The sequence below is a fragment of the Ictalurus furcatus genome, chromosome 2 (assembly GCF_023375685.1).
Source record: "Ictalurus furcatus strain D&B chromosome 2, Billie_1.0, whole genome shotgun sequence".
Lineage (NCBI taxonomy): Eukaryota > Metazoa > Chordata > Actinopteri > Siluriformes > Ictaluridae > Ictalurus > Ictalurus furcatus.
The window spans coordinates 11736173-11755057 of record NC_071256.1 but is presented as its reverse complement, the minus strand read 5'-3'; the positions used below and the strand labels follow the sequence as shown (position 1 = coordinate 11755057).

Sequence of the window (18885 nt, the reverse complement as noted above, 5' to 3'; positions counted from 1 at the left end):
AGAGTGCATGTGTACAGTATGTTTATGTATATCAAGGTTGTCACGATTCCATAAACGTATCTTACAATACCATGCCAGCTGAAGTATTACGATACCATGCAATATTGTGTTAATTCATAATTCAAATCAAAATGAATTGAATTTACAGAGATACATCGATATGAATGAAAACAGACTGAATTTTCCTCTGAATACTTTATTATTGAGAATGAATAACTGGCTGTTGGAAAAACTCAACAACAATCATACAATTGGCAAGAAACTAGTTCAGTGTGCCACTTATTTCATCTATTGTTTCTTAGAGCTCAGAGATCGTGCAAATGGAAATCGTCCTCAGAGAACTAAGAATGAACACATCGTTAAGAATAAATAACTGAATTTGGAAACGAACTCCAATAAAAATCGTAAAATTGGGAACATTAGCTCGTGTACTAGCAAACACGGCTAATTTTAGTATTTTCACATAGCGTTTAGCATAACATTAGCTTGTTTACTAGCAAACAGCAAATCTTTAAAGATTAGAGTGAAGAATTTAGGTTAAATGAAGTGTCACTAACCTTTGTGTATTCTGCAAAAGCAGTGAGATTTGTCACTTTTTAGCGAAAGTAGTATTTAATAAAATAGTAGAAAATAGTATAATATATTTCTATGTGTACACATTTCTTTTAAAAAAGTCCCAAAACAGCCCCAACGTTTGATATCGTGGGTATATCCGATCGAGTTGAAACTTTTCAGCTTGAAGTTTCAAGCGCCTTTTAGCCCTTTGGAAAGAAGATAAAAAGATGAATTTGGCTTTAAAAAAATTCAGGAAAACATTTCATGCATGGTGAAAGATTCATTAACTCTTCCATTAGCATGTTGAGTTGATGGTCACCTTTAACCCCGGGGCAGCAGTAGATGGCCGTCTGAACTGCTGCAGGGATTCCAGACTTTCTTATTGATGTGTGCTGTTGGTCACTTCCTGTCTTTGGTGCGGCTGCTCCGGCAGATACGATGTACAAAACATGACTAAAATAGCAAGGCATACTCTGTTTCTATGGGAACCATCTCAGAAACTGTGCTTTGTCCTTGATGGAATCAGGTGGAGTGAAAAGCTGCACTAGTAGAGCTAAGCTAACAGAGAGGAAAAGGAGAAAGAGCATGAGAGACATAGCTGTGTGAGTGGATGAATATAAATTGTGGTCTGACAATGCTGGGTAAGAGTGAGCGATCATGTGACCATTAGTGCTGGGTATACAGGTGAAGTCCCCCAGCCATTGGAGGTGATCTCTCTCTCTCTCTCTCTCTTTCTCTCTCTTTCTCTCTCTCTCTCTCTCTCCCCATGTCTTTTCTAGTAATTCATCCATACTGATTCAATATGGATAGAATTTTTTATCACTGCCTTGACTTATGTGTATATAAAACTCCTTCAGTTGAAGCAAATAGGAAATTCGATGTGGTTCGTTCAACAAAGCGGCGTTCATGCTGACTGGCACATGTGGCAGCACCAGACAAAAAAAATCCGCTGCTAAATTTACCCTCACTTGTCTCCGGCTAAACAACAGCAGTTGAGTGTTTGCAGGTGTTTGCTAGGCAATGGAACACGACCCACACGCAAATGACATGCTTTCCAAACATGACTAACACACATGCACATATGCACCAAGCAACCATGTGTGTAGTGTAGGTAAATCGCAATTCTATATATCGCTTTAGTATATTGAAATGGGTTAGGGGACCATGTTTTTAAAAAAATAAATAAAAAAAAGTCACTAGATCTTGTGACAGGTGTATGCATGTAATCGCATGGACTCAGGGGAAGGTTTGTGCTGGAGGTTTAATGAATCAGGATTAACAAATCCAAAACAGTGTCATGAATCAGGCAGGGAGACAAAGCACAAAGAATCCAGGTATTCATCAAACAAAGTGTAAAACTTACAGGGAAGTCACCTTTGGAGCAAAGGTCATACACAGGAATATAGCAATAGAGATGGAGAAATGTCAGATATCTTTTGGGAATTTGGGGATATCAGACGGCTCAGAATTTACTCAATGAAAATATTGGCAAGAATTTGCAGCGAGTTAATGCATGAATGATTTCGACTTGGAACCACCGATCCACCCCTGTGACACGGTCTGCTCATGGGTCTGGAAGAGTGCCAGTCCTCATGTTTTGGGTGAACGCCGGCAATAAGCGAATCATTCAGAATGTTGCCTGCGACACGTGATTCTTGCCATTGCTGGACAATAAAAGACTTCCCAAAATCCACTCTGCAAGTGTGGACAGGATTGTTAGATAAGAGCATCGCACATACACCCGCAGTCCAGTCTAGAGTTTTCCCAGTGAGTATTGATAGCACCAGTCTTATTTTGTTGAGATCCCTGGGATGCCCAGATGGAGTGCTTGCAAACAGGGTTAAACACTGCATTAAAAGAAGCAAGGTCATAACCAGGGACAGCAAACATAAAACGATGGCTTAGAACATACTAGAAGTATTGGCGAGATCTCCTAGTAATTTTGTGTAGGAAGGTGTCCTTATATAGTCCATAAACAGGAAGTGACAGGGGAACAGGAAGTGTGTGCATTAGAGAGCTCTCTGTTGGCGTGGGGGTGTCATGGCACACTCCACTGTCTGTCAATCTCTAAAAATGGGTTAAAAGACTCTCTCTCTCTCTCTCTCTCTCTCTCTCTCTCTCTCTCTCTCTCGCTCTCTCGCTCTCGCTCTCTCTTTCCACTTTTCTGCCAATACTGGCTTCCTGATAACAGCTTCATTTGAATGTGAATAGCAAGGCTCTGTGAGCTGCTGCTGCTTCCTGTTGGGCAGGGGCTGTGGTGGGTGGCATGTGTCTATAGTCAAAACACATGGAAAGCAGTGAGGCAAGGTGAGGCGACATGGGCTGAACAGGAACCCACCCTGCCTTTTTTCTCCTATGGACTGAGCGGCTTTCGCTTCCTCTTCTCTGTACCATGCAAATGACTCGCACACTTTTGCACTGCAGACTAGGACACTTCCTGTTGAGAGGCATTTGGAATGTGCACGAGTGCATTTTTGTGTGCAGGAAAAGAAATTGGTACTGAAAGCGAGCAGTTCTGGAGAGACAGTCCACAATTCTTTGTATGGGTTTCCTCTCCATTGTCATCCAATCCTCAGTTTTAGACGACGGGTGGTCGTCTTACGTACTTCAGCCTGCTTTGATTTCATCACGTCATATTCACATGCAGTTTGTTATTGAAATAAAAAAGCTTGAAATGAAAGCATGAAGTCTTTTATTGGATTACAAAATTTTAAAAAAAAAACTTTTTATAGAGGTGAAATATCTCTGAGTAGGAGGCACACTGTTGCTCCTAATGTTGTCTAAAATGGAAATCCAACCTAGAAAATGTTGTCTAAAATGGAACTCTAATGGGCAGTGGTAGCTCAGTGGTTAATACGTTGGACTACTGATCAAAGGGTCATGAGTTCAAATCACAGCACTGCCAAACTGCCACTGTTGGGCCCTTGAGCAACGCCCTCAACTGCTCAGTTCTATAGATGAGATAAATGTAAGTCACTCTGGATAACGGTGTCTGCCAAATGCCATAAATTTAACCATATGCAATGTTATGAACTAGGAACGAGCATCATTGTGATGTTGTTTTTACCCCTTTGTGGCAGTGAATTGTGTGGAAAAATGGGTGACACTCAGGTAGCAAAGCAGAGTACGCATCTTCTTTACCCAGCATTTTCACCCATACTTCCTGTCGTTACCTCGCGCTCTTTTTTTCCTATTTTCCATTCAGTGGTAGAACAGATGGTGACTTGAGCTTTGGAGAGTTGGTGGCAACAGTTGCTTGGCGAGTAGATGGTGTTATAGTTGAGTCGAGAAGCAGCCGCAGCGACCGGATGAATGAAGAAGCCGCTTCTTCTCTTAATCACAGACAGTTCTGAAGAACGCAGAACATTTTGACATTTTGTTTAATGCACTATACTGCATATAATGCTTTTGAAATAATATATGGTGTTTGCAAACACAGCTGAACTGAGAGTAAAGATTTTAGTGCTTGTTCAGGTTTCATAGCCATTTTCATGTCTCTAACATCCACATCTAAGATTTATTCGTTTAACCACTGCAGTCACCTACTGTATATCGACAGTTGCAGAAAAGGCTTGTAGTGAAGCACATAGAGGAGTCGGGCCACCCGTTTGCCCTCCACTGAAAGGGCTGTGTGAGTTGAGTATCTATGATTCCTGCTTCTGCCTGGGCGGCCCACGTCATTAACTGGAGAGTGCTGTCATTAGTGGCGTTCACACTGTTCCTCAGCAGCTGTCCTTAATGCTAAGCAGGGAAAGAAGCAGAAAGTCTAATGACTTTGTAGCTGGGTGATGTGCTTCGGTTGATACGATCATTAGGTCAGCATTAACTGTACAAATCAGAGAACATATACATGATACAGCCAAAAGTACGTGCATCCCTGACCATCATAACCATATGTGGGCCTATTCCACGAAGTCTGAAGCACACAGTTGTATAGAATGTCTCTGTATGCTGTAGCATTACAGTTTCCCTTCATGTGAACTACAAGAGGCCTGTTCAAACCTGTTCCAGCATGACAATGCCCCTGTGTACAAAGCGAGCTCCATGAACACAAGGTATGTTAAGGTTGGAGTGTTTTGTGATGGACTGGTGTCCCATCTAGAGTGTATTCCTGCCTCATGCCCAGTGCCCAGTGTTCCTGCTATAGACCTCGGATCTGGATGAACAGATGTATGATGATTTAGTTCATACATCTTTTCTGTTGCTCGTCCTGACCTGGACCAGTGATATTGATTTTATTAAAAAATGCTTACTGCATGTTTTCTTCGCTTACATTACTTACTATGTTGCTCTGAACCTTCATGATGAAATAGCATGTAGAATTTAGCATTTTAAAATGGCAAAGTCTTGCACGTCCTTGCCCTGAGGTGTTACGAGCTACTTATAATTAATTGCATGAAACAGAAAGCCAATTATACTCAGTTGTTCCTCTCTGTGATCCAGAGACACAAGAAAAGGAAAGTCTTCTTTGGAGTACTCGGTAGCCTTGTAGGGAATGTTTTTTATTAAAAGTATCATTCCCACACAGACTTTGGTGAATAATGACCTGCCTAATCTTTGCCCTGCTCCAATTTACCATTTGGATTAATGGTAGGTGAGGTTTAATTATGGCACACATATTATATTAAACCTCATTGTTCTTTCTGAACATGAAGTACTAGGAGTAGGTGACGAATACAGGAGCTTAAAGGCCCTTTGTATAAAAAGGAAAAAAAAAACTAGCACAGTTTTTTTTTTTTCATGGTATCTGAATGGTGAAGGTTTTTTTTTTTTGCTGCCTAAAGACAAGAATTATTGTATGCACAGGTTTAATAAGAGCAGCCTGCTAATCACAAGCATGACCTGAGATTGTCGTGTAGCTAGGGGATTCAAAAGCAGTGTATTCTATTGTCATGTTTAACATAGGAGTGGTCTTGTTTTATCTTGTGTTATCTAGATGATCAAGCATTTTCAAACTTTAGTTAGTTGGTTGTAGTATGAGACTGTGAGAGAGAGAAAAAGAAAATGTGAGAGAGAAAGAGGAAAAAAAAAACTAATAAATGTGCATAAGGAAGTCTTATTGTGTGGCAAACATCAAGCCACAATCAACCATTTTAATCTTGAAAGGAAAAGGACAAGAGGTGTAACCGTAGATCTCTAACTAGTGCAATGCTTGGAACTGTGGTATTTTACAAAAAGCCAGCTACTAACGTATGCGCTCACACTTGTTTTTTTTTGCATTTGCTTCTTCATCTTTGATCTTGGAGGCTTTTCAGTAGGTCTCTCTCTCTCTCTCTCTCTCTCTCTCTCTCTCTCTCTGAGCCTCGAAATGCATAAAAGTGACATCCGTCTGCTTGAAGGCATCGTTCACCCTCCTTGATTGCAGGTTAAAATATTAGTTAAAGAGACAAGCCAATATGTTCATCTTTATCAAAGGCCATGTTTTTACAGGCCTCACAACTGAGATGGAAAGAAGAGTGAAGAAGTGTAGAGGAAAGTGACGACAGGAAGCGGCGCAAACGCAGACACCATTTAACCAAAAAAAAAACAACAACAACCCAACAACAAGTGAGGTATTAAGCATTCTCACTTTTTCATGTCAGTACAGTGTCTTTGTACTCTAAAGGAAGCTTCTACATTCTGACATGATTAAATGCTGCACAGCTCGAAGGCAGTCTTTATCTCATCTCGCTTTCCTCCTGTGAGAGGGTTGCCACCTGCGTGGTGTGATGTCAGTGGCGTCTCTTTCCCTTCTCTAAACACATGGTGTGATGTAGTGTGGATGAGCGAGAGGAGGTGTTGCTGGTGCTTTTGCTTATGCAGACACACACACACACACACACACACACACACACACACTAGTGCGAGGGCTGAGGAAGTGTGAACCGCCAGCGTCACGTCTCTAGTGCTCCCAGCGGCCCACACTGCATACACTCACCTCCGTGCCTAAGCCTGCAATCTGCTCTCTGTTTGCTTATTCCTGTGTGAGTATGCACGTGTACGTGTGTTCATCTGTGCATGAAAAATAAAGGTTGAAAAATGTAAGAGCACGCAGCTAGTCTCTTTAAGCCTGCACTTTGAAATGCCTTGAATATAAGAGCTTCCCAAATCACTTCCTGTGCTCTCCAAGGTTTCTGCCTCGTGTTACCCTTCAGCTAAAGCAGATAGTGTGGCAATGCAGGATTTGTTTTAAATGCAAAAAAACCAAACAAAAAAAGAAGCGCTGATCTGGATTTTAGTCAGGCAAGAGTGAGGGCAGGTGTTTTGCTTCATCCCATCTGTGTGCTGGGCAGCAGCCATTAAAACCGACGTTGCCAGTCTCCGAGTACACCTTCTAATTTGGGCCCGTTCTACTCACCACACAATCGCAGGCACATCCGCTCTTCTGCTTTTCATGACACTTGGGGCTTTCTCACATGCTGTGTTCCATCCAGTACTCCTCCACACGAAGAGAAAAATTCTGTCTTGTATAACAATGCTGAACACTCTGTAGATTACAGTAAATGGTGTGTATCAGATCTCTCTTGGATATTTTATTACTGCTACAACATTGGTGGTGTTTGTGTCTTTGAGAAAAAGGTAAAGGAAAGACACTAAACATGGTACTAACAAATTCTTTCAGTACATGTTTTCGGTTTGCAACAGACTGTGCCGGCATTTGTTGTTGACATCCTGCTTGCTTCTCGCATATATATCTAAAGGGAGAAATTTAAGACTCTTTATCGCTCTCCTTTGTAGCCCAAAGTGCTTTATTGTTTTGTATAAATACTAACATGAATTCAGGAATCCTTTCAAAAATTGCTGCGATGTCTCTTTTCTCATCTTTTTTAAAAAAACCCACTTTTTTTATAGCATACAATTATTTATAGTCATGTTTGAGTGTTTAAGAAATGCCATTGAAGGATTGTACACAGTAGCAGGAGAAGTGACCAAAGAAGGACAAGGAGACAAGAAAATGTATGACTTGTGTATCTTGTGCTTTGGAGACTGGATCAGAACATGATCTAATGCAGCATTTGTCCTGGCGTTTTAGAGAGAAGCAGTGTTACTCTGGAAGACCTGGATTCTCAGGAAAACCCTCTTGCTGTTATAGGATGCGTTTGTTTGAACTGGATTGGGCTCAAGAGAGAGGAATTGGCTTTACACTTTATCAGCTCCAGCCATCTACAGAGTGTAAATACACACCCCGGCAAGGCCATTGTGAATTGATTTACAATTAGGCTCGGGATGTAGTTGATGAGAGCAGTGAGACAGCCAGATTCTTTTCCTCCTTCAAGCTGTTTCAAGGCTAGTTCATACCCTCCTTTACTATTGAATACTTTCTGTTCCAGTTTCTCTTGCCCTGTGAGGCTATTGATTGTTTATATTTTCATCTGTTTCATCCTCCAGATGCTCTGTCTGTGATTTCTATTGTAACTCTCACTCTGCTTCTTCGTGTTGCACTGTTATTAAGCGTGATCATGCAAATATCTCCGCGTTTACAGACGATTCGTTCTGCTCATGTTGTCTCTGCGTGTATCCCTCACCCTGTTTTCACCCTTTTTCCTGCATATTTTTGTTCTTTCATCAGAGCGTCACTTCTTCTGCTATTTCCTGATGTTCTGCAAATGAGCATAGAGAAAGAGATAAATCTGCCCAATCCCCCCACATCACGCTGCTTAATTAGCTGTTGCACAAACGTCTGCGTCAGACTCGGTGGATGCATTACATAATGCGTTTTATAATTCATTGCATATTTCATGTCGAGCAGCATCCTGTGCTGCAGATGGGAATGTGAAACACAAGTGGAAGAAGGTTACGTGCAGTCACTTGGGGTTTGAGGCGCCGAGTGACACTAAATACAGCGGCAGTGTACAGCGTGCATCACTTTGACTACAGTGAAGGTTTAGCAAATCAGTGTACAAAACAAGCTGAGCAATTATCCCTATTTATTGCTAGGATATAAGGCAAGATTGTACACTTTTCCATGAGGACACTATTTCATTCTTTTCTTTTCTTTTTCAATCTCTCACCTGACATGAACAGTTCTTGACAGAGCAGAACAAGATGTTTTGGTATCATGTCCTTCCAAGCTTAACTCTGTTGACTGAGTAATTGTTAAAGTAATCACTGAGTCATTTGTCTTCCCATAAGCCCTTGGCACCAAATTGCACAAATACTGGAATGGAAAGGGCATGAAAACAATCCCAGGCTGCACAGCAAACTTCTTGAGAGCAAACTTTCATCAAACTTTAGACTAGTCATTATATTGATTCTATATGATGATGTAGGGGAAATGTAAATCCACTATAAGCTTTGGAGGAAATACGTTTTGGGTCAGCCATTATAGTTTGTTGATGATGTTTAGGATACTGATTTGGAATGCGCTGAAAGTTTGTGCAGAATTGGTTCGATAGTAAGTAAGTTACTAGGCTTGTTGAAGCGTGCTCTGGGGTAGAACTTGTGACCAGGCCACTGTTGCATGAGAAGATTGCATTTCCTCTGATATCTATGGTAGCACACTTCACTGACAGTTCCTTGTTTATTCCCCACTGGCAAGCAATGTATGTTCACCAGCCTCTTAGAGACTGCAGCCTACTGTAGCTCATCCAGAAAAAAAAAATTCAAAATCAGAGCTGTGATTTGGATTCAGTGTGAGGGTCGGCTAGAAACCAACGTTGAACCAGAGGACATTGAAAATGGAGAATATGCTCTACGCCAGCGGTCACCAACACCGTTCCTGGAGATCTACCATCCTGAAGACTTTAGCTCCAACCATAATCGTGCTCACCTGACCATCTAATCATTTTCTTAATATTGCTTGGAGAAACCTACAGGAAGGTACTGTAGATCTCAAGGAAGAGGGTTGGTGACCGCAAGCAAAGTGGTCTTAAGAGTGAGTTGTTCAGTCGTCCAACCGAGATTCTTGTTAGCGAGATATTTCAAGAGCACATGTTTGAATACTTGGAGGGTTTATGTGGAATTATTGTTGTAACCAGCAGATGAACTGGTTAGAGTTTTTCATTCATCCAAATAGGTTCAAGTTCACAGCAAGGTCAACTCTCTGAAATAGTTTTTCTTCAATAGCTTCCTTCCACGTTTGTAGTGTATTTTGTGGGAATTTCAGGCATGCACATTAGTAACAAGAAGGACTAGACTTGTTGGAGGTGGAGGCATCCCCAGTTCTACTTTTTCCACTTTCTTTCTCTTTCTTTCACTGTACTAGCTAAAAGTCAAATGTAAAAGTTATCATCACCTAGTACTTGTGTACTTTGTAACTGTGTAACTGTCATGCTTTTGAAAACATTTTCAGACACTTTTGTAATCCTGAAGAGACTATGATAATGACAGCAGATATTTACATCTTTAAATAAAATCTTTACATCATTTTTAAGTTTTAAGAAGTTGTATCTTTTTGTTATATCATCTTATTTGTCATTATTTATGTAATCCTTTAAGATTAAACTGCACATTAATTTAAACAAGAAACACCGTGTGTTTTAAACTCAAGCATTTCTTTTGGACTTCATGCTGTGGTCACTTTTGCCACCACGTATGTGTTGCAGATTCATAGAATGCAAACAATCTGGAATGGTTTCTGGAAGTCCATGCGTGTCTGGAATGGTGGGGAAGTCCATGGGGTTGTCCAGAAAGTGTCCTTGAGTCCAGGAGCACACAAGTAAACACACAAGTAACAATAATTGAAAAAAGTGCTTCTAATTATCACATATATTAAAAGCAGTTAAATCTTATGCATGATCAGTGTTTTATAGAATGGCATAGCTAAAGATTAAATTCCATCCAGTCCTTTGTTTTAGTGTTTTTTTGTTTGTTTGGTTTTTTTTTGTTGTTTTTTTTTGTTTTTTAATATGCTGGTTCATTCAGAAACAGAAAAAGAGAATTTGCCAAATTTTATTTTGCATGGCCGCAGGTGATCCAGTAGAACTTTGTATCCGGTTTTGGACACCACATAAGAGGTGGTATTCATGGAAAAACTTGAGTTATTCACTGTGCACTAAAGCATAGTGCTGTGTTTGTTATGCTGTTGTAGGAGTCACCCAAGGCTTCACATGCTTTAGGGCTGGAGGCATTTGTGGGCCATTCACTGGAACAGGGGGTGTTTGTCTGTTTGGGAAGCCCCTGGTCCTCATTCCTGGCAATGACCAGCTGATCCGACTCCGAGGTTAAATATGGTTGTGCTCCTTTGGGTGACCACTGAATGCTGTGTGGGTGTTGGAGTAGTTGTGTTGGAGAGGTCAAAGGCCAAGGAGTAGCTCAGCCTCGGTATGCTTGGCTTCTAAAGTAACAGGTGCCACAGGGCAACATGAGAGTTCATGGACTGATGGGAATTTTCAGGGGAGGTGTGATCTTTGGTACCTGACCAAGAATGTTTTTTTTCCACTCCCGTGGATGAAATGAGAGACAGCTGCTCCAGAGGAAAACACAGCACCAGCAGGTTGTGTAACAGGCAAAAGTGAATCCCGGAGAGGGCAGTCACTTCCTTGTACTCCGATGTGCGCTGCTCACATAAGAGATTGTTTGTTTGTTTTTGAGCAGTTGCAGAGTGATTGCTTTTACCAAACGCTTGCTCCTGGCCATCTGATGACAAAAAAAAAAAACTCCAGGGTTTGCTAGGATCAAGAGGTCAATTTCATGATACGAAAGTAGCACTTGTGTGACCAAGGTTAGAAGCAAGCTGTCACAAACACACAATGGTCTCTGTATGGCACATTTTGTGCTAATGATGAATTAAAATAAAACGTACATTTAGAAAAGAAATCATTAAAAAAAAGATCCTTCAAATGTGTCCTCGTTCACCCTTACACATTTTTATGTTAGTGCAGGTGCTTTCTCTTAAGTAACTTGGTTAATGCATCTATTCTTAATATTAACTCCACCCAACAGGAAGTCAGCCATTTTGGATTTTGTGTGTCTTGATGGGTATTAAACTTTTAAACACTTTCTGGAGGATTCATGAGATTCAAACCAAATTTGGTCAATATGATGCAAAGAGGTCCATGATGTTAAATTGTGAAGGACTTTCTGATATCTTAGACATGATATCGTTGCCATAGCGAGACAGACAATCAACTAACATGTTACACCACACCAACAGGAAGTGAGGCATAATTCCACTGTATCTTACAAAGTGGCCCAAAATTTTACATTACATGTTCAGTGATGGGGCATGGGGACACACACATGCCAGTAGTGATTCGGTTTCATACTGCCTCCAACCGGCAACAGAAAATGAGGCTTATAGACCAAATGTTTTAATACTCCTTCCATTGGGTTTATCTGAGTCATACTAGATTTATTCAGCATGATGTGAAGATATAATGCATAATGATGAATTGCTTAGGCAATGCTGATATCTTGCATGGTGTTGCCATGGTGAGGAGATAAAAAAAAAAAACAAAGCTTAACGCTCAGACAGGAAATGTAACATAATTGCACCATGCATCATGCTGTGTGGGACAAATTTAAAATGTGTGGTTCATGGTATGTGCCGATAGTGAGGCCTTGGGGCTTGGGAATCCAGTATCACCTCTATGCACCAAATATGGCACCCATTTGAGCTACAGGTTTTCTTAAGATAAGCAAATTTCATAACCTCATCCATGAATTAGCTCAGCAGGATGTCAGCCATTTTGGATGTTGTATATTTTGACTGGTATCAAACTATTATTTGTGAAATCCCCATTTTGGTTACCATTTTGGCCAGTTACCACCCCCATAATTGATAGCCTTGCCTATGATGATGCTAACAAATAGGACTTTGCAGTGTCACTAGATATCAAGAATGTGTACTGTAGGTCCGTATGTTCTGCTCCTTTGGCTCCCAGCCTCGGATGGCTGTGGCATCACTAGGATTAGAGTGTGATACCTCTCTGGAGCCCTGATGCAACTATTATATATACATTTTGGAATGCCTTCTGTCATAATTAGAAAATGCTCTGCATGTGCAACTTTAATAGAATGAGGGAAACTATATTCTCAGTGCCCATATTAAATCTATGCATAGTCAAGTAAAACTTACATCAAAAAGCACAATACCTTGTTCCTTACTTGTGATTTTGCCTCCATATTTACAGTACATTTATGTTCCCCTTGAAAAGCCCAACACTGGAAGACGAGTGACTGCTTATTCTGAAAGCAGCACATGAATTGCTTTTAACTTTGTTTGCCAGTTCAGAAATGTCCTTTTCACAGAAACTCTCCAAATAGGTTCAAACATGGCCATCGCTGTCAGCATTGCCAGAATTGCCATGGCAACACTGCTTCTCAGCCAAGTATTGCCGAGCAATACTCCTTTTCACAGTTGGTGAATAATGTATATTCATTCATTCATTTATTCATTCCAGCACAAATGGTATAAATATAGAATCCAGATAAGAGGTACATTCCTGATTTTATCTGGAACACATGTAGTGCGTCATCCGGAGTGAGTTTGATGAGGGAGCGTCAATTCAGTTCAGATTCCTTGGTGTGAGTGTGCTAGTAGAGCCGGCTAGCTGTGATAGCTTCACATGAGCGCCATTCCTTGTAAAATGCGTGGTTTGAACCTTCTAGAACAAGCAGTTCTGTTATTCACTTCCAGTGTATTATGTGTAAATTAAGTTATGGTGAAATGGTTAATCATGATTCATAGCAATGACTATCATTATGCTAATCTGCAGTGTCACGAGCTACTTACAATATGCTAAGCTAGGATGTAATGATCTGTGCCCTATTGCTAATGTACATAATATCGGAAGAGATGTCGGACAACTGACATTACATTTGGATAAAACGTGTGATGTGTCAGTCATAAAAACAATCAAACGAAAGAAAAACCCAATATATTACTTGTAACTGTAAGGCACCGTAGTTATACAGTTGCACTATTAAATCAGACTAGCTATTGTACTCTGCTAGGAATTTTAATTTTGTAAACATTTGGCAAAAAAAAAAAAAATCTCAATTAATGTCCATTCTCTACTTTATCATGTCATAAAGAAACACCAATCGCACTTGAAAGCACTGAAAATATAATTGATGATGCGTATTACCAGTTATGTGTGACAGTGTCTTCACTGTGCTTTCAAGCACTACTCTTAAACAATAGGCGTTCGAAAGAACTCATTTCAGCAGTCTGTATGATGGCCGTGCTTTGTTACTGAGAAAGAGTTTTCCTACATGCTTACAGCAATACTTAAGATTAAATATTAATGAAGTAAAGATGTACTGAAGGTCTGTTTGCTAGAAGAGCAGATAGATCTATTACATGGTGAGCTATTGCAGGAGCATGAAGAAATGCAGCGTCAGTCATAGCATTTCATCTTCGGTGGTTTTCAGTGAATACGCTCAGTGCTTATTTCATATTAAGAAACCACAGATAAAGGCCTGGAGAAGATAAAGACCTGATCTAATACACTATATGGCCAAAAGTTTGTGCACACCCATATGTCCTTGTTGAACATTCCATTCCAGATTTATTCTCCCTTTACTGTTATAATAAGCTCCACTCTTCTGGAAAGGCTTTGGGAAGGGGATTTGTGTTCATTCAGCTACAAGAGCGTTAGTGAGGTTGAGGTCAAGCACTGATTTTGGGATGTCGAGGATGCTCCAGTTCATCCCAAAGGTGTTCAGTGGGGTTGAGGTCAGGGCTCTGTGCAGGACACAGACAAGCCACACGTGTCTGGAAGAGCTCGCTTTGTGCACTTTGTGTCGTGCTGGAACAGGTTTGAGCCTCTTAGTTCCAGTGAAGGAAAATTGTAATGCTACAGCGTACAGAGACATTCTATACATCTGTGTGCTTCCAACTTTGTGGTAACAGTTTGGGGAAGAACCACATACAGTATGGGTGTGATGGTCAGTGGTGTACATACTTTTGGCCACATAGTGTATTTTGTGTTTTGTTGTTATTTTAAGCTCATACGCTCTCAGGTTATTATACAGTTGATCATAAAGCACATTATAACAAGAGTTTGGGATCAGACCAGTCACAGAGCTGTAGAAGTAGATTTATCTTCGTATTATAAAATGATGATAAAATTCAATTATGGGGTTTTGACATGAAATAAGCACCAAACATATTGATTGGGAACAGTCCATGGTACGCCATAAATGGTGCCATATGGCCCTTAAATCTAGGCTAATTTAAGCATGGAGAGAAATTAATTTTTAGAAAAGACACTTTCTATCATAAAGAGTGTGACAAACATGTAGTTATCATTTTTTTCTTCTTTTTCCAGACACTTCCTTTCACTCCAAAAAATCTTCATCAATCAAATTTATCTGTCTCTGATAACAGTCATAATGTATTGGGAACTTTGTATCTTATTTTTTTCCCAAGGATTGTGTTTCCAATGCCATTTTCAGCTCTCTCTACCACAATATCATATAGGGATCCTCTTTAGGCATCACATGCTTTTTTTTTTTTGTGACAGCCACTTCCCTAGGGGATGTTGTTTACAGTAAGACTTGCTTAGACAGGGAACATGAGCCCTGGAGAATCAGAACCGCTGGTTGTTTTTTCTTTTTCTTCAACAGTCTCTTTGTGAGAGATCCACATGGGATCACAGCATCCACTCTGGCAGTCAGGGGAGGTCACGTATATTTAGCTGTGAAAATTGGATTGTACAAGAAACAGCAGAATGCATTTGACAGCTCAGGAGCAAACATGTAGTGCTGATAGGGGAATGAAAGTTGTCTGATTCATCTCGGGTTGTCTAAAACAGTATTTCCCAACCTTTTTTTCAGTCACGGCACCCTTTTCTAATTCACAAATTTTCTAAAATTTGTGGTACCCTACACAAACAATAATGCTGGACAGTGTTAGCTACATGAGGATGAAGTTGATGGTCCAGAAGCATCTGGAGCTTTTCTTTTAAGAAATCTGTCCATATTCTTTTGCACTACACATGCATCATCACATGCTAATTATTAGGATAAAACACACGCATATGTTACGCATACTGATGTTGACGTGCTGCTGACAGGTCAGCAAGGGGATTCGAGGAGGAGAGAATTCTAATTTTTTAAATATATAATTTATTTTTATTATTATTATGCGTGTGTGTCTGTCTTATTTCTGTGTCTGTGTTATTATTTCAGACATCAGATATTTATTATATATATTAAATGTTTTATACACATGTTAGCATTTTAGAAATGTTTGAAGGATTTTTACACGCCACCCCTGCTCTCATTAGATGGTACCCCATGGTGCCGTGGCACCCCGGTTGGGAAACACTGGTCTAAAACAGTGTGTTTGCAAATATAGTTGGTTTTGTGGAAAGAGTGGAGTGGTAATTGTATGAATCAGTTGCAGTTTTATTACCTGGTGGCTCCTACACTGCTGTCACTCATGACTAAAAAATCTTTTGCATTTCTTGACACTTTTGATTTCAAAAAGTTAGGCGGTGCGGCTCGTTCCGTTGTCACGTCCAGCTTCAAACAATAGTCCATGAGGAATAAAACGTCAAAGTGCGTGTTGTAGGAACATAATCCACACTGGGTGGTGTGATATGTTTTAAACTCAACTTGTGATTTTGTGTGTGTGTGTCAGAGCCAAAACATCCTTGTCTGTCAGGTTTCTAAGTCAATCTGTAAAATGTTTAGCGATTTCACGCACAGCGACAAACACAGAAACGCACTGATGAGCCTTGTAACCCTTTAAACTGTCCACCGTCGTTGTGAATGTTGTCATGAGCTGCATCGCAAATCGAAAACTCTGACCTTACATTCGAAAGTGTCTGCGGATCTACAAGACTGGCACACAAAACAGATCTTTTAGTAGGTTTTAAGGTGACATGAGAGGTTTTTCTGGAACATGGCAGAAAACTTAGTTACAGTTTCACCTCTGATTGTTACAAACTCCTTTTCAAATGCTAAATAAAATCTCAACACCAAAACATCACCATATCAACAGTTACTGTGAGATACACTATGCTAAAGGTAAATACAGTGCATTAACATACTGTAGATGAATGAAAATCCTCAGCAGCGGAGCGTTGGTTAGAAACTCATTCTCGTAACCCTAGTATGAATGGTGTCACAGTGCCGCTACTTTCCCCCCACACGCTCTCCCGCACAAACACCTACACAACACATTCCTGTGATCCACAAATCAATCATATAAGAGTCCAGCCAGCCAGGAATAGAAAGGAGAAAGCACAACTGTGAAGGAATTTTGCACACGTTGGCCTGGTGAGCTATTTATAGTACTGAGGGAGAGCTATAAATGAGGGAGGGCAGGAAGAGGAAGTGTTGCCTTGTTGTTATGCCCTGCTTGGCATGCCATGGACAACCCCAGGTCAAAGGCATTGAGGCCATATGGTTAAAGTTTGGTCTGATAAGGCACTGTGTCTAAACCACATACACACAAGCACAAACACACACTGAAATGCCGCTTTCAGTCTGTGCTTCGTTCCCTAGATCTCTTGTCTATTTGTGGTCATGTCTCGCTTCACAAAAATGTAAACTTCATTTGCGCAAGCAAACAGAACCAGCAGAGTGCGAGAGGCTGCCCGAGCGCTGAAAGTGTGTCTGAACGTAGCCTGTTGTATAATCCCTCTAGGGGCCCCAGTGCTATTTTTGTTCCTGGATATGCGTCACGATTGGGTATTTTCTCTGGTGACTAGCTTACATCAGTAGGTCTCCTAGCATACGCTCTATCAGCGAGTGTCTTCTGATTGATGGGAGTTTCACTAGGCAGTTTCGCCTCTCGTATTCTTGACTCCCTCGAAATGGACAAAGGAAGTGCAAGCACCGAGGAACGCAGCAGATGACTGAGGAGCCAGTGAAGCCAGGCTGGTATGTAATCTGCTTTTTTTTTTTTTTTTTTGAAGGCAACTCTTTCCCTTTCTGAGTGTATATACAGCCGCACTACGAGTGGTGCTTGTGTTAGTCTGTGGGTGTGAAAACAGACAGAATGGCATAACCAGAAATGACAAGCAGGAAAGGAGTGGCAATGGTAGACAACTTGCTCTCTGTGAGTATGTTTAGAGACTTAAACCTTAAACTACTGTTTATGGGCAACGCTTTCCTTCTTTCTTTCTTTCTTTCTTTCTTTCTGTTTCCTCCTGTTGCACTTCTAGGAGCACAGTGCACAGCTGAAACAACCAAACATCATAGCACAGAGATTTTAGTCTCTGATACAGTTTGTTTTTCAGGTTCAGCTGCTCCATGTGCCAGGAAATGTCAGTTCCCTCACAGGACAGTGATGATACAGGATAGATCTCCTTTGTTTCAGTCCTCTCTAAACTGTCCTGACAGGTGCTATTACAGTCTGGAATAGTTTATGACATGATGACATGATATCTGATGGACACACATGAAAACACCAGGTACTGGGCAGTGGGCCTAGACAAGGTTATAGTTTACATACTTAACAACTCTAAATATGAGTTGATGTCTCTGCCTATTTCCATTTAAGAACGGCAGCTAGTTTAAAAGTGCATGGAATATTGTTGAGATGCTTTTCTTGTCTATTTTGCATATAATTCAGCCACTCGAGTCATTCACATGCGCACATGCACGTCTCGCCAGCCCACGCTAAGTCTTATAAACATGGGGTAGCCCTGGCATTGAGTTTACAGTGACCTTGAAAGACAGTGAGTTGTTTCCTCACTCCCTTCCTTTTCTTGCACTGCCTGTCTGCCTGTGAGGCTGGAAGAGGGAGAGTTAGTCCTCCTGTCTGATACTGTAGCTGTGGAATGAAACCTGTCTCTTCTGCCAATCGAGCTAAAACCTTTTCCAATCACAAATTCTCAGACATCATATAATCTCTGTGTGTCTGCTGCATCTCTGGCTTACCTAGAATCATTTTAAGGATCAAGTGTAGGGAAGGTGTCTGCTTAGCGTTGAAGACCTCATCCAGAGTTTTGAGGGATTTGACAGGATGCATTAAACAAACTGAGTTGTTTTGTCCTGGTTGTTCTTTCTGCTTTCTAAACTCTTACATGATGTTCAGATCTAACAACAACAACAAAAACAATGAAATTGTTATTATGATTAGGGGCCCAAGCACTGAATGTGTAATGGTAAATTGTCTGCACTTATATAGCGCTTTTTTAACCTTAGTGGTTCCAAAGCACTTTACACTGTGTCTCATTGACCCATTCACACACACACTCACACATCAATGGTAGCAGAGTTGCCATGCAAGGCGCTAACTTGCCTTTGGGGTTCAGTGTCTTGCCTAAGGACACTTCGGCATGTGGAGTCATGTGGGCCGGAAATCGAACCACCAACCCTACGATTAGTGGACAACCCGCTCTACCACCTGAGTCACAGCCGCCCAACAGCATGAGTTGTTTAGATTAGATTAGATTAGATTCAACTTTACTGTCATTGTGCAGAGTACAAGTACAGAGCCCATGAAAT

The 18885-nt window shown here is 40.8% G+C and overlaps 1 protein-coding gene across 5 annotated transcripts in view; it reads left to right on the top strand.

Annotated features, from left to right (window-relative positions):
- The window catches only part of hivep2a (HIVEP zinc finger 2a), a 69506-nt gene that overhangs the window by 10422 nt on the left and 40199 nt on the right, over positions 1-18885 (top strand). Inside the window, exon 3 of one of the 5 annotated variants that reach the window (XM_053648049.1) lies at positions 5986-6107. The exons of 3 other annotated variants lie outside the window; for them this stretch is intronic. The gene's annotated coding sequence lies outside the window, so the exon portion shown is untranslated. Of the gene's footprint in view, positions 1-5985; positions 6108-13920; positions 17314-18885 lie in introns of those variants that run through there. One more of the 5 variants, XM_053648024.1, reaches the window with a different exon arrangement.